Source organism: Suricata suricatta, chromosome 5, assembly GCF_006229205.1.
Source record: "Suricata suricatta isolate VVHF042 chromosome 5, meerkat_22Aug2017_6uvM2_HiC, whole genome shotgun sequence".
Taxonomy (NCBI): Eukaryota; Metazoa; Chordata; class Mammalia; order Carnivora; family Herpestidae; genus Suricata; species Suricata suricatta.
Window position 1 is genome coordinate 104,535,929 of NC_043704.1, and position 16,160 is coordinate 104,552,088.

Sequence of the window (16,160 nt, forward strand, 5' to 3'; positions counted from 1 at the left end):
ATACATAGAGCAATTCCACTCTTAGGTATGGAGTTTACAGAAAATCACATCCAATTGTACTAGGAGATCAACTGTTACGAGAATGTTCAGAGCAGCCTTGTTCAATATACGTGCAAACTGAAGACAATGAATGTCCATCAACAGCCAAAAGGTTAAAAAAAATTGCAGTCTGTTCATACAATGGAACATGACATAGCACAAAATCAACACACTACAACTGCATGCAGACAGATGGATCTTAAGAACAATGTTGAGGAAATGAAGACCCAAGAGCTTATATACTATATGATTCCAGTTTAAAAGATGCAAAACCTAACTACAGTGACTAGCAATATATATTTAGGTGGCAAAACTATAAATCAAAGCAAGAAAGTGATTACCATAATAGAGGGGAAGGTGGTAGTTATGACAAGGGAAAAATGAGGACTTCTGAGGTGACGCCAAAGGGCTGTTTCCTGATCTGGGTAGTACAATACGGGTATATGCTTTATAATTTTGTGATCTGTGCAACTTAAATAGTTTTCCCTATATTGCAAAAGATTAAAGAGAAAAATCCTAAGGAGAACTGTGAAATGCCAAATAGCTGAAAATACAAAAGAGAAGAATAATTCAAAAAAGAGAGAAAGGCAGAGATGTATTGAGTACCTGCTGTATGCTGGGAACTTTGCTGGGTCTTGAGGACTTAGTATAGGAAGGAGACACCATCTCTCCAAAAGTCAGGGAGAAAGGTCAAGTAATCATGAAAATCATATTTAATTAAAAACTGATTGCTATTAAGGAAAAGTTCACAGTGCTTCAGGAGACACTGACAAAATCTAGTGTCAAGAAGGCTTCCTTGAGATATAAAATATTAGCTCAAGCCTTAATAATAAGGCTAAATTAATCTGGGAGAAAGGGAGGAGGTAAGTATTTTAGGCAGATGGAATAACATATGTAAACCAAGAAACTGAAAGCAGGTTAATGCAAATGAGGAACTAAAAGCAGGCCTGTGTGGTTAGACTCAGTAAAGAATGGTCCAGGGTGAAGATGAAGAAGTAGGCATGCGTGAATCATGGAAAGACTTGCAGTCATACCAAGAATTCTGAAATTTATCCTAGAGGCAAATGGAAGACATTGAAGTGTGTGTGTGTATGTGCGTGGATGTGTAGGTGAGTGACAGATTCCAATTTCCAGTTTAAGATCATTCTGGATGCTATATGAGGAATGAATTATAGGCAGCAAGACTGGGCAGATGAATTAGAATGCTACTGCAATGGTCTAGGCAAGAAATGATGATGACTTGCCTAGAGTGAAGGCAGTGAAAATGGGATTAGTGGAAAGACTGAAATGTATCTTAGGAGGCTGCTGAGCGTGCTTATAGAATGCATGTGGCAGGTGAGGAACTTGCCCAATCGCTGTTTTGAGCAACTGGAAGGATGTATGGGAGGGACAGTGAAAAAGCAGCAGGATGAAGAGATGGCAGGAAGATAAAAGAATTCAGGACAATCTTGCCTGTCTGACATTTAAGTAGAGGTGACAGGCAGTTAGCTATATTAAGTCTGACGTTTAGAGAGAGGGTTGGGTTTAAATTTAGGAACTGTTGCACCTGGATGATATCTGAGGTCCTGGGAACAAGTGAAATCACTTTAGATGAAAATATAGAGGGGCGGAAAGCAAGCACAGAACCATTACATGAGGAACACTTAAAATCTGTTAGAGAAGACTAGAAGGAGTTTATTAGTGGATTAAGACTGGATAATAGCAGTGTATGACATGGAGGACAATTAATCCGGCTAATGCCTGGCTTCTCAATACAGTGCAAGCATTAAAGAGTTTTTGTTAGCAATGATCACAAACAGGAATCACTGACAACTCATTTTCTAAATAGTCATAGTGTAAAATTCATATTTTCTGCAATAGTCAAACTATATCCAAAATGGAATGTATCCTCCCTTAGCCATGTTCATTTTCCTATGCTTTCTCTACCTTGTATAATGATATTACTTAGATGGCTTTACTCTCCTATACTTAACCAAATTTATAATCTACATATTAGCAAATACATAAATAATATTTTTAATTTCCCCTCTTTTATCTTATTTTGTGGTTCTAATTTTCACCAGACAATAGCTCCTAAAAGCCTGTAAGTTTAATGAGCACCTACCATGTGCTAGTCATTCTAAAGGATGTGGGGTATGTTCTTGAACAAATATTTTAAATACTTTCCCCTATAGAGCTTTCCTCCTTTTTTCCTTCCTTCCCTCCTTCCTTCCTTCCCTCCCTCCCTCCCTCCTTCCTTCCTTCCTTCCTTCACGTTTATTTATTATTGAGACACAGACAGAGATAGAGCCTGAGCAGGGGAGGGGCAGAGAGAGGGGGAGGCACAGAATCCGAAGCAAGTTCCAGGCTCTCAGCAGTCAGCACAGAGCCCGATGCGGGGCTCAAAGTCACAAACTGGGAGATCATGACCTGAGCTCAAGTTGGATGCTTAACAACTGAGCCACCCAAGCACCCCTGGAGCTTACATTCTAGTAGGGAAGGCTGATGCTGAACCACTAACCAGGCATAAAATATGTTAGAGAGTAATGACTGCTATGAAGAAAAATAAAGCAAATAAATTTCGAGAGAAAGAAAATAAATAAAAAACATTAAGTCTTTCCATCTTTAACTATGCCTCTATCAAGTTCCAAATGTAGCTGTATTTGTCAGTTTATTTCTTCTGCCTTTGATTACAGCAATTTTCTTCTGGCCTCTAAGTTTTATGAGACAGGGACTATGATTCTCTGTATCCTTCTAGCTCCTCTCAGCTAGCAGATATTGAATTCAAATGCACCATTAAAAAATTTATTTTAATGCTTATTTATTTTTGAGAGAGACAGAAGATGAATGGGGGAGGGGCAGAGAGAGAGAAGGAGACATAGAATCTGAGTTGCCAGCACCAAGTCTGACGCAGGGCTTGAACTCATAAATGGTGAGATCATGACTTTAGTGAAAGTCGGACGCTTAACTGACTGAGTCACCCAAACACTCCTCAAATGCACCAGTTTTTACTAAATCATTTTTTATTAAATGTTCCAAAGATGCCAAAAAATCTTAACTTACTCAAAATGATTATCAGCAACAATTAAAATATAAACAAATTCTCTCATTTGCTCATTTTTTCCTTATTATGGCTATTTACCTCTGCTTATTTCTTAGTTATGACATATGGTCTTGGTAATGTTAATAAATTAATGTTTATCACGATAGCAAATCATACTATGCCTGCATTACCACTTCTGTTCTCTGGCTAGGTGGCCTATTACCTTTATTAAGAGCAACATGGCTGCCAATGGTGGCCAAATTTAGCATAGAAATTTGTGTTTACTTTCTGATTTCTAGGTAAGGCAGTTGTCTTTTCAACATGAACTTTGATGACTAAAAGTTCCTTAACCCTAAGGTTAAGAGAATAAATTTTAATATTGGCAAAATTTGCCAGTTGATCAAAACATCTAAGGTCCATCTCAGCATAGGCAAAGAGCATCTGATGGAATGCCTTTCGTGAAAACGCTCCTTGGGGTGTTATGTATCCTCCCCTCACCACCCCGATCTCTCTGGCGCAATCTCATTTCACAGATAGGAAAGCTGACATGCAGAGTGATTATTTAACTTCTGAAAAATACATGGGCAATAAGAAGCAAAACCAGGATTAGAATTCAGGACAGTTCTCTCTGGTCCTGCCAGGGTTCTTTTCACTAGCTCCTGTATTTCTGAAACTCGGCCTCTCCATGATCTATGACATATGGCAAGTAAGACAGAAGGATATTGTGTTAAGTGAAGTTAAAGAGGATTACTTCAGAATTTCTTAACATCAAGAATATATTAATGTATGTTGACATGATTTAAAAGAAGTACACAGGATTTTCAAATGTATATGGTGAAGAATTTTTTTTAACAGAACACTTACTAATGGAGCAACACAGAAAGTAGTTCAGTGAACTTAAATCTAACTCCTTTATTTTCAACTTATTTTGACTTCATTAAAACACAGTTATAAAAAGCCCTGGATGCAGTTTATGTATTAAGAAGAATCTGTGAATTGATTTTACTTAATTACCAAATAATGCAAGTTGTGAGGCAATTATTAATTTGTAGTTGGTGGTAGGTCAGGTCCTCTGAGCTCATTACCCAAATGTTATATTTTGATCACTTCTGAATAGTAGTCATTGCATGTACATTTCTACACATACAAAAATAACTATATGTGTTTAAATTAGTTATAAAATTAAACAAATTAATGGCACGTTTTCCAATACATCTTAGTGAGCTTTTAAAAAATCCACATTCCTAGAATTAATCATGTTTTATTCCCATTTCAAGATAAAGGCATTTGAAATCTGCATTTCTGGCAAATATGTTTAAATTTTAATTCTTCCTTTGACAACACGAATATTTGATTTCAATTGCTTTAAAACAAACTCTAAAAATCAATAACAAAAAGGACAAAGTAGTTTTGAGTCTGTGATAAAAATAGGTACTAAAACGCTACTGGTTATGCAGGATCTGTTGTGAATAGGTCAGCTCAAGGTCCCAGGTAAACATCTTGTTTGTGTCCTGAAGCCTTGTTTTCTGTATGCCTTATACTCTCAGTAGGGTCCTCCTACTCGGGTCTAAACATGGGGCCACTGCACCCTATCGATCTTCTTTAAATCTCCAGAATAATAAATTTCAAGGCAACACAGCAGAAGCCGACTAAAGCCCTTTAATTACATCACTGCTGAAAGGAAATCATTGATCAATGGCATTATGGGAAAATAAACTGCCCCCCAAACCAGATCAAAGTCAATAAAATAGCTGACGAGCTGCCCCATTTGGGACTTCTGCTAGATTAGTGCTCATGGACAAGCAAAAGAGATGATTCTAATGCATGCTGCTTACTGTCTTTTTGAAGCTCTCCCTGGCAGGTGTCATGCTCTGAGCATGGTTTTTGATTACTCTAATTAAATATAATATTATCAACAGATCTTCATATTGATCCTTAAAATCCCCCCTTCCAAATGAAAAATTAAAAGCCTAGAGAGAGGGCCTCATAGGGTACCAGGTTATTTTAATGATTTTACTCCTTTATCAATTTTCTTCATGTTGCATTATTCTAATAGTTATCAATATCAAGGTACCAATTAGCTTAGAAATTTTAGGTGATATGCAAAATGAATAATTTCCTAACTTGCTCTCCCTGAGATTAGACAAATTCAGTTTACATGGAGTTACATTCCTTGGCTAAAGTCTAAATAAATAATTTTTCCACGAAGTGTTGCTGTCTGTGGCTGGTCACTATTCTTTATTGATGGTGTTGTTTAAATACATTATCCAATACATATAGTGCAATATGGTAAAGAATTCTTTACTGTCAGGTAATTAGTTCAGAAAACTGTAAAAACATTTTAAGAAAATAATTTTATAATAGCTTATGAACATCTGTTTATAGTTTTCATATAGGCAAGATTATTTAAATGTTTAAGGTCCTATTAATTCTACACATAAACACTTCAAGATGTTTTCTTCCACTTGATTAAGAATAATAATCTGCAAGTATATTTGAAAGCCTCAAATCTCTCTTCAAAAAGGAGAAAATTTATAAATTTATATAATATTTAAATATTTATAAACTTATTTCCACTTTGATATTACATAATAATACAATGTAATGTTATCTTTAAAGTAAATTTGAGAGTTTTAAGAATAACTTACATTTAAGAACATACAAAGGGAAACCTAAAATTCCAGACACAATGACTCATTTATGGGTATTACTCTAGCAACCCGACCCAGGAAAAGCTAACAGCCATGTCTTCTTCCCATTCTACATTTCTTCTTATTCATTCCCTATTCCCTCAGGTGGTTCTCATTGCTAATGCCCAAATGGCATCAACCTGTTGTTTAGCACATCTATGAAAAGGCTAGCCTGCTGGCTAATTTACCAAGGGATTAAAGCCCTGAAACCACTTCAATCTGCTACTTTGTTTCCATGTAAAAGCCTTACCCATGACACCAGTTCCCTCATGTTAAAACTGAAAATCTCTTTAAAAGAAAGAAAAATTCAATGTAAGAACTGTTTAAGAGAGAAACTGTATGCCAAAAATAATATCCTGCACCCGTCAACAGTGCCATGAAACTGAATTCTGTTAGTCAAGTCCTGAATTATATATTAAAAGGAATTTCAGGTATTAAATGTTTACCATTTCATAAAGTTAACACCAAGGCACCAATGGTAGTAGGGGGGGGGAGTACTGGAGGCCATGAGGATTAATGTAAAACTGTGTATAGATGTGCTTCAATACTGCAGCATAATATTTAGTTAAAATTCGTTATTTGTGTGTATTCTATTGAATGCAAAAACATTATTGTAACTGCATTAATTCATACTGGAAAATGGAGGTTCCAGAAAACAAATAAGCAACTTCCCAAGTTTTTGATTTAATAATAATAAAGACCTAACGATTCATTATTCTCATAAATACTTACAGGCACACATAGCAATTAATTTTTCTACATGAAAAATATCTACTAGCTCTTTTTAAAGATCAGAATAAGCTTTAAATTGATGCATTTTATGTAAAACGCATTTACAGTTTTTCCTATTCAGTTACAGTTTATTTGTAGTCCAGTAATAATCACAGCAATATCTTCCTTTAATGACTTTTTTAGTTCATGAAAACCATTACAACTGCACAAAATCTGTGCTAAGTGGCCGTAAGACATTGAGGGAAAACACCTTATATTTTTCAAGGGTATTCATTACCCAATTTGAATGAAAGAAAGTTGAACTAAAAAAAAATGTAGGAGCCTACGTTATGTCTTACTGAAGAATGAATGATGAAGGTGAAAGCAAATATTCATTAAATCCCTGCTATACTTCAGTAAATCTGGTTTACCAGTAACCTCAGGACTATCAGAATTAAAGTAGAACTGTATATTAAAGAGGGTAAGTTTCCATTTTAAAGTAATCAATTTTTCTCTAAAAATCTTCCCAGCCCAACTGAAAACAAATTTCAGTAAATTGACTAGACAAGATATTATTTCACAATATTTCACTGATGTTTATTTATTATAATCCTGAGAAGGCAGAAAAAAGTACAATGACAAAATAGTTGACCCAACAAAAGCAATTTAAATTATTAAGTAGTTTATAGCTTCTAGTAGATAACTGGAATAGATCATTCAAAGGGGAAGACAAATATTATTGTTTCTCTTTTCACTTCCTTACCATGGTGACTAGTGTCCCCTGTACCTATTGGTGCCAACAGCGCAGATTTGTTGGAATGAAAAACAATGCCAGCAATGGATGTGTCAGTGCCAAAGGCTTAAGAGAAAATGAATGTGCTCTAAGTTAGGATCTGTGTGATATTCAAATTCAAAGTACTTCATATAAGACAGGACACTCAAGGTCCCATTTCAATCACAATTTTATTATAGTGACAAATATGAAATTCTGACTGCCAATAAAATACTGAATTTGATGTACTTCTGTGCAAAATTCATGGCCTTGAAAGATATTCTGCAAGCTGTCATCCCCAAGGACCATAATGGATTTGTCTTTAAAGAATAATGTTTAGAGTATGAATTACCAAATATATTTTATGTAAGTTTTCACATTTTAAATTAAGAATGGTAAATTATTTTTCTTAGTTGACATTTATTGACAATATTAACATTAAGTGGAATTTTGAGATGCCCCTTAATCATGAGTTATAATAATGACATGTATTTTATGTATTTCTTTTCTATCAGAACTAATGTGAATTTCTTTCTTACATTTTATATAAGGCAATGTTATATTGAGTTTTATAAAACATTAAAAAATTCTTATTAAACTGCTCATAAAATATAAACACATATATTAATAATACTATAAAAGGGAATAATTTCAACTTTAGTCTTTAAATGATAAAGAAAACAGTTTAGTGATTTTCATTTATTTCAAATAAGTCAAGCAAAAATATTAACTAGAAAAAAATGGTTTTTCCCCCCAAATTTATATCTCCATTGGGGTATATTTCCTAAAAACTAAATTCTTGAGGCATAAAACAACTGCTAAATTTTACTTCTGATTAAAATAAAATTTGAAGTAAACTGATATATTACTACTCATGTCCTTATCTTCATAGAAGTACTCACTTTTTTTCCTTAAAGAAAAAAGAAAGAATAAGCTATAAAATGAAGAATAATTTCTACCATCCCCCATAATTCACTAAAACCAGACTGCTTCTGTGCCTCTAAAAAAGGAAGGAAGACATTGGATGCAAAGCTTCAACAAACTATTATTACACGCTTTTCCAGTCCATTAAAAGAAAGTAATTTAATCAGTCTATAGTTTCTCAGGAAAATCTCATTCAGAGAAATTTTATTGCCAGCTATCTAAATAGTAAATACCTATTATCCTCTCAAAATGAGTTTTTGCTTGCCAAGGGCAAACCCATTGCTGTTATTGTAGAGCTCTGTCGGAGAAACAAGAAGTTAAAAAGGTTATAAAGATACCATTAACGTCATGGGACTGTCTTGTCAAGACTCAAAAATACTTAGTAATTGAGGGTTTTATTCAAAGTGTATTAGCACCCACATAAACAGCACAGTTAATATGATGCTTTAGGCTTTATTTTGTTACAGCCCAGCAAAATCACCTACAAACGGCTGAATACTGTACACGTATCTGCTGGAGAGCACAGCTCATTTTATCATCTGGTTCTAGTGTGAGTCTTTGAAGAAAATGTCAATAATACACACACAGCTTAAAGGCAAATCTAGATCCAACCAATGAGAACAACAGAAAAAAACATAAATGATAACTAATTGGTCCTAACAGCATGTGCCTTTGATAGAAGTATGAGGGTAAGCAAAGGACAAATGCTCTTTATTTAATTTATATGTTCTAATTTAAAAAGAAACTGCTACAATATAGCTTCTATTAATGCTCATTAATATATAAAACTATGAATAATTACACTGAAACAACAGACAATAAAAATAATTCTACTTCTCTAGTATTACTTGTTAATCCACTGATGACTTCCAGAAAGAAAATGATCCATTATGCCAATTTACTCATTTTAAAGCTATCTAACTACATAGAAAATATTCTAATTTTTTTTTTTACATTTAGGAAATGCATAACACAACCCTTGAACTTATTCACCTGTCAGTTAACAATTATTTGTTTTAAATTTTAAAAATGTTTTTAATTTATTTTTGAGAGACAGAGAGAGACAGCATGAGCAGGGAAGGGTCAGAGAGAGGAGACACAGAATCCGAAGCAGCTCCAGGCTCTGAGCTGTCAGAATAAAGCCCGACGCGGGGCTTGAACCCACGAACTATGAGATCATGACCTGAGCCCAAGCAGGAAGCTGGACGCTTAACCGACTGAGCCACCCAGGCGCCCCAGTTTTAACAATTATTTAAACATTTAAAGAAAATCCTTAAAGATTTACCTGCCTTAAAGTTTTGGATACTGATTATACTATGCCTATATGTCCTTCTCTTAAGATCATTGTCAGTATAAATATAGATATACGAAGTTTACAAAAAGTAACCTGGTGAAGGACTGATGTTTCAGTAAACATCAATATTTACTTTTAATAGATCAAATATAAGTAGAGTAGAAGAGTGAGAAAAAGGTCTTGGTAAGATTATTTTTTGACTGGGAAGAAACTGGATGGTCAAACTTTAAGGGCAGCATATGTCAAGAGAATGATGGAAGCCTAGAAATAATTAAACTGTAGTTACAGTTACTCAAGGTAGATTCTACTAACCCAAACGAGACTGCTGGGGAATGAGTTCCTTTCAGCCTTCAAGCCCAACCCTTCATCACTTGCTCCATTCACTTTTTCTAGACTACTCCCACTCTTTCTTTTCCTCTCACCTTCTATTACACTTAGTGCAGTCAGACAGGGAGTGTGAACTGTTCATTTCTATATACTTAATACCTGTCGTATTATGTACACATATCGAAAGGGTTCAAAAAGCATTCATTAAATTGGAAATTAGGCCGTGATCTTATTTGAACTGCCCGTCAAGGTGATTTGTTTCTATGAACTGGCCAAAGACCTTACCTTGTAGTTTTCAGTGGATCTCCTTCCTTCTATTTATTATAGACATTCATTAAGCATAAACATCTTACATATTAAGTATATTATTTCACTTGAAAGAAATCTAAAGTGATTCAGAAATGATGCTTCTGGAATCTCTATACTTCATTAAGTTTATTAAATTATTCGCTAACAGGAAAAGCAGTTAAAGAGACTAATCTTAAAGTTGCTATATAAATGATCAATCCTTAAAAGTTTAGAAAGTAAAAGAGAATACTCAAGACATGCAATTTCTTAGTCACTTATTTTAGTTCTCATGCAATCTGTCTTTTGCCCAGATTTTTCTCTTTCCTATTCCAAACCATAAGTAAATAAATAAATGAACAAAGAAAGACATGGTAAAGGGAGCCGTTTTATGGTTATATCCTGGAAAAACAGATTTCATTATCAGTAGGACTAAGGGGTAGAAACAGACAAAATATTCTCTATTTGATGGTATTCTCTATCTCTGAAAATCAAGAGAGTAATCGTGAAACATCTTTGCCAATCACTTTCACAAAGGTAAATTCTAGCATCTTCTCGTAAATTGGATTTAGAATAAGATTAGTAAATTGTGGATACCCTTTATCAATATTTTGTTACTTATTATTCCATTTTTGAAGGATGACGAGGTGACTAATTTTTTAAATTCCAAAAATAGTACTTGCTTAATGGGGGAAAATAATCAAATAATATAGAAGCATATGAGGTAAAATCTGAATATTTTCACCCTTACTCACATTTCACAGTATTCACGGAAGCTTCACAACTTTGCATGAGGTGAGGTAGCCCTCACAATGGATAAGAACAGACTCTAGTGCTAGATTATTACTGGAATTTTCTGTGATGATGAAAATGTTCTATATTTGTGCTGCCCAAATAACACACACAATGGTTAACTCTAACAAAGAAATAACTTTTCAACATATAGAGAAAAGGAAACAGCTAGACCAAAATTATCTTCTTAACCACAGCAGTAAAAGGCTTTCCTTAGTGAGGAAAAGCAGCAATTGGTATCAGAACCCATTATGTGCAAATTTGTAGAATACTATATACAAGTATGCAAAGTACATTATAATTATTTTTATTCTACAAGGCCAGTGCAGTCATCCCCCACAGAGCTTTTTCCCATCTTCATCTTAGTGAACCTGTTAACAGTGTAGTTTGTTTCAATTAACAGAATTAGTAGATACCATCTTACTATTAGTGTCAAGGTTTCCTAGATTGGCAAAATAGGAAGGCAGCAACTTTTTTCAGGATTCTGACTTAATAAAAGTTTATTTCTCTCTAGGTGTGCTTTATGTGATAAATGGTCCCTACTTTACATTTATAATTTAAAACATTTGCCTCTACTGACCTGCGAAAAATATCTAAAACTAGATATATTTGAAATGTCAAAGCTTCATTGACTCTTGATTTGACCCACAAAATAATTTTTTACTAAGTCAAAGTAACACCCTATTATTTTACTTCATTTCTCCAGGGCTTTGGATTAGGGCTGGTCTCATGTCAGTTCCCTTTCCTGACACCTACTACCTTCCCCTTCCCTAAGTAATCCAACTTTTAAGTTTCTATAAACAGGAAAATCCCAGAGATCCGCGTCAGCTGTTGCAAGGGAATACTTACTTCCAAAAAGCAAATAACTAATTAGCTTAGATAGATAGGTAGGTAGGTAGGAAGGTAGGTAGGTAGATAGGTAGATAGATAGATAGACAGACAGACAGACAGGAGCCAAGCACTTTCAGAGAAAGGCTCTTAATTCTAACTCTTCATGTTTTTACGTTTAGTACAAGTCTGAGTATGTGAAGCCTAAGAAATCTTTTCTTTGTCCTGGCAATTTGTAGTTATTTTCAACATGGATGCTTTCGGTTCCTCATATGAAGAACTTCCCCCTGCTACAAGGTCTGAGGTGAGAAAAGACTCACCGCCAGAAGGTGATAAGAAATGTTCTTCTAACTATGTCATTTTTATGAATACCAATTATGACTCATTGTAATGTCAAGCTACCAAAAAGGTAAGTGGAACAGAGATAAAAGGAGTAACTGCTTACAGAGTACGAAAGTAAACAAAACAACTATGGAAGATAGAACCTCTCTTGGGGGAAGGGAAGGGGAAATAAATAACAAACAGCTCTAAAAAATAAACGCAGCGCTGATATTATCATACAGTATACTCTGAGATATATTATAAACTCACAGTATTACTAATTCACTATTTTGTGCCTTATATAATAATGACAACCCTTGATGTTTAACTTTCATGTAGCCAGAGAAGGAGATATGTAACTTTAATTTGCACCTTAAAGATGGATCTATTACACAAAAAAATATATAATGGTAACTAATTTGGGAGAGTTATTGTAATATATCTAATACTGCACACAAAAGAAAAAGTGGGTCATATACATTAAGTATTCTTGAAGATTCAGTGACCTGCATTTATTCTTTTAGATAACATCACCAGGTGGATACCAAAACTACAATACACACAAATCCACTCATTAATAAATTTCTCTTGTACACAGGATAAACAATTTAATAAATTAAAATTAGAAAGAACCATGTTCTTTGATGAATCACTTTCAAGAATACTATTCGTGCCTGACTTTTAATCAACCTCTCTACTTCTCAGTGCCCTTCTCTGTACTCTGGGGACAATAATATTGTTCCACTTATTTCATAAAATTGTTGTAAGATAAAAAAAATGATATGTAAGGTGGTCAGTACAATGCCTAGTAAATTATAAATACTCAATTTGACGGCTACTACAAAAAGCAATACATACATGTTAATACTATCATTACATTAGGTTACTTATTTTCAATTTGATTTTGATTTGTTATTTTAAGATATTTTTTATCTTTATCTAAAGTGTGACATGTAAACTGCCTCAACATGGATACATGCTGCTCTCCATACCAACCTTCTTGATTATTCACTTCTCCCATTTGGACCAGGCTTAGGCCAGGTCCAAAACCACCAGCTTGGCCTACAGCTGTTCAGGGTAAACCTGGCTGTGGGCAGGTTCCACCTTATTGGACTCAACTTTTATATTTCTGAATTCACTATTCTTCCATGGAAGGACTTTTGGTCTAGTGTTTTCCATTTGGCTTTGAGGCACTTAATCTGACACAACCCTTGCCCCACTGTCACCTCATAAAAGGGGTTCAAATAGAGGGAAATCTTTCTGATTCTGGCCATGGGCCCTAAAATTACCATCTTATAGTTACTCCTTTGATTAAGGCACAGGAAGATTATTACTCAAATTTATTACTTGAAGAAACTTTGCCGAAGCATATTTCTCAGGTCAGATTAAGATATCCAAAGAAAGTTCTAGAACAGTGATTCTCAAAGGGCACAGTTACTGTCCCTAAGCACTTTGAAAATATGTGTTGGTGTTTTTAGTTGGAGTGAGTGTTAGAGGCATATGGCCTCTACATAGGTAGAGGTCAAGGATTCTAGAGTTCCTGCACTGCTCTAGGAAAAATCATCCCATGTTCCCCAGGACTTTTGAATGCCCTACCCAACACTCATGTAGATGAAAATTCTTTTTATAATTATTTGAGTTTAGAATCCAATTATATGTAACACAGTCTTTTTTCACATGGCTGAACTCACATTGACTGTTCCATGATGCAACTACTGGGCAGACTAAAAGAATATTATACTTTTCTTTGTTGAAAGTTTTACTCAACACCACTGTTCACCATTTCTGATTACTTGCCAAGGGCATTGTCATACATGAGTCTGAATTGCTATGATATAATACACATACTTATCTGCACTTATAGCTATTTCATTCATGTGTATAAAATATATCTATGTATATAAGCACATGTACAACCTTAGAAATGTCAAATATGAATAAAAAGTTGGCAATATCTAGTTGAATATTTGAAATTGAGTTTTCTAGCTTTGTCCACAATTGAATATAATACTAATTTTACTATTATGTCCCATTTTTTTCTAATGAAGCTATCAGACTGTTATATCAGACTGTTTACAAAGTAATAGTAATGTTTTACACTAATGTTCACCTGAACACTCTGCTCTTCCATTTTCTCATGCTTTTCATATGGAACAATTCTGATCTTAAAATTATTAAATAAAAATTTATTTTTTATAGGCATCTGTTATAACTGACTCCTTCATAAAGTTTTCTATCATGGTTTTGCCTCTATTTTAAACAAATCAAAATACATCATCACAAATCACTTTCCTTTCATATCTCCCTTAGATTAGTGAAGAAACTATTTTTAAAAACTGTATATACAGATAAGTTGTATTCTCTACAAATTTTATTTCAGGAAAGAAAAGGGGCTGCTACAAAATATTTATCATAGAAAAAGACTAGGAGGATACAGGCTTGAGAACCACTGATCCAGAAAGAAGTCACACTATCTCCTTTCCCCCATTGTTAAATCAAAAGTCAATGAGCACATTAAACATTGTCTTTGTTCATTGCAGGGAATAATTAAAAGCACAGGTTTATGAAAAAAATAAAATAAAAGCATGAGTTTATGGCTGTCTAACACTGGTAATGTTACTTTATTTCTGTGGGCCATTGTTACTTCATTTATAGAACAGGGATAATAATATCCACTTATAGGGTTGTTACCAAATTTAAATAAACGATTATGTGTATAATATCTGCAAGAGTGCTTGACATATAATTGTACATATGTATTAGATATTATTTTTATTTGTTGTTAATATACAAGGCCTAGAATGTTCTTACTTTGCTTCCTTACTAAAAAACCCCACCAATCATATTAATGAGAATACTGATCAGCAGAAAAAGATGTGAGTAATGCAGAGATAGTTTCTTTTCCTAGTGAGGCAAGAACTTTAGGACAACGTACAACTGATGATGAAAGAGTGATCCTTCTGATCAGTAGGGGATCTGCATGGGGCAGTGAAATGTCTAAGGTGTTACAGAGGAACAGAAGGCGGGGCAACATCATCCTTTAATGCTAAGTTTCATTTGTTCTTCCCCATCATTTATATAAGAATTGGGTTATGTAATAGTTTGTCTATATCTGTTCCTCCAACAGATGGCCATGAACTTCGAGGGCAGATTATATTGAAGACTACTTTTGTCTCCCATAATGCCTGGTAAGTTGTCAAAATATATGTACATTTATAGTTAGGTCCAAATTATGTTGCCATTTTAAATCAATGAAACCTTTAACCAGCCCTCTATTTTTCTATAAATATGTTATAATTGATTATACTGTTTAAAAAATTTTTTAATGTTTATTCTTGAGAGAGAGAAAAAGACAGTGTGCAAGGGGAAGGGGCAGCGAGAGAGGGAGACATGGAATCTGAAACAGACTCCAGGCTCTGAACTGTCCGCACAGAGCCCTCTGTGGGGCCTAAACCCATGAACCGCGAGATCATGACTGGAGCTGAAGTCAGATGTTCAACCAACTGAGCCACCAGTTCTCCAACATTACATTGTTTAAAGTGATGTCATCATGTCTAGAACTAATTTCTTTTCGTTTAAAAACAATTTTTTTTACATTTATTTATTATTGAGAGAGAGAGACAGAGCATGAATGGGGGAGGGGCAGAGAGAGAAGGAGACACAGAATCAGAAGCAAGCTCCAGGCTTTGAGCAAGCTGTCAGCACAAAGCCTAATATGGGGCCCAAACCCACGAACTGTGAAATCATGACCTGAGCTGAAGTCGGTCGCTCAACCAACTGAGCCACCCAGGTCCCCTAGAACTAATTTCTTAAAAATAAAATAATTTATCTCTAGTTTTAATTAAAACCAGAGAGAAAATAAACCTACACAAGAAAAAAATCACATTATATTAATGTTTATGAAAGACATCTATTGAATAAAGAAAGCTTCAATAAGAAGTCAGCAAATGTATGACAAAGATCAACAAATATGATTATTAGGTAAATCTTCCCAATCTAGTTATTTATTTCATTGATTACTTCTTCATACTTATTTGGCATTGACTTTTTTTGTACTTTTTAAAAAATAGTTTATTGTCAAATTAGTTTGCATACAACACCCAGTGCTCTTCCCCACAAGTGCCCTCCTCCATCACCTCCACCTCTTTCCCCCCC

At 34.4% G+C, this 16,160-nt stretch overlaps 1 protein-coding gene and 1 long non-coding RNA gene across 2 annotated transcripts in view; one reads left to right on the forward strand and one right to left on the reverse strand.

Annotated features, from left to right (window-relative positions):
* Window positions 1–16,160, reverse strand: part of RSRC1 (arginine and serine rich coiled-coil 1) — a 395,751-nt gene that overhangs the window by 114,251 nt on the left and 265,340 nt on the right. The window lies entirely within an intron of this gene.
* The window catches only part of LOC115292082, a 42,264-nt gene that overhangs the window by 3,413 nt on the left and 22,691 nt on the right, over window positions 1–16,160 (forward strand). The window contains exons 2-3 of the long non-coding RNA XR_003908789.1: window positions 11,924–11,988; window positions 15,133–15,193. This is a non-coding gene — a long non-coding RNA (uncharacterized LOC115292082). The remainder of the gene's footprint in view (window positions 1–11,923; window positions 11,989–15,132; window positions 15,194–16,160) is intronic.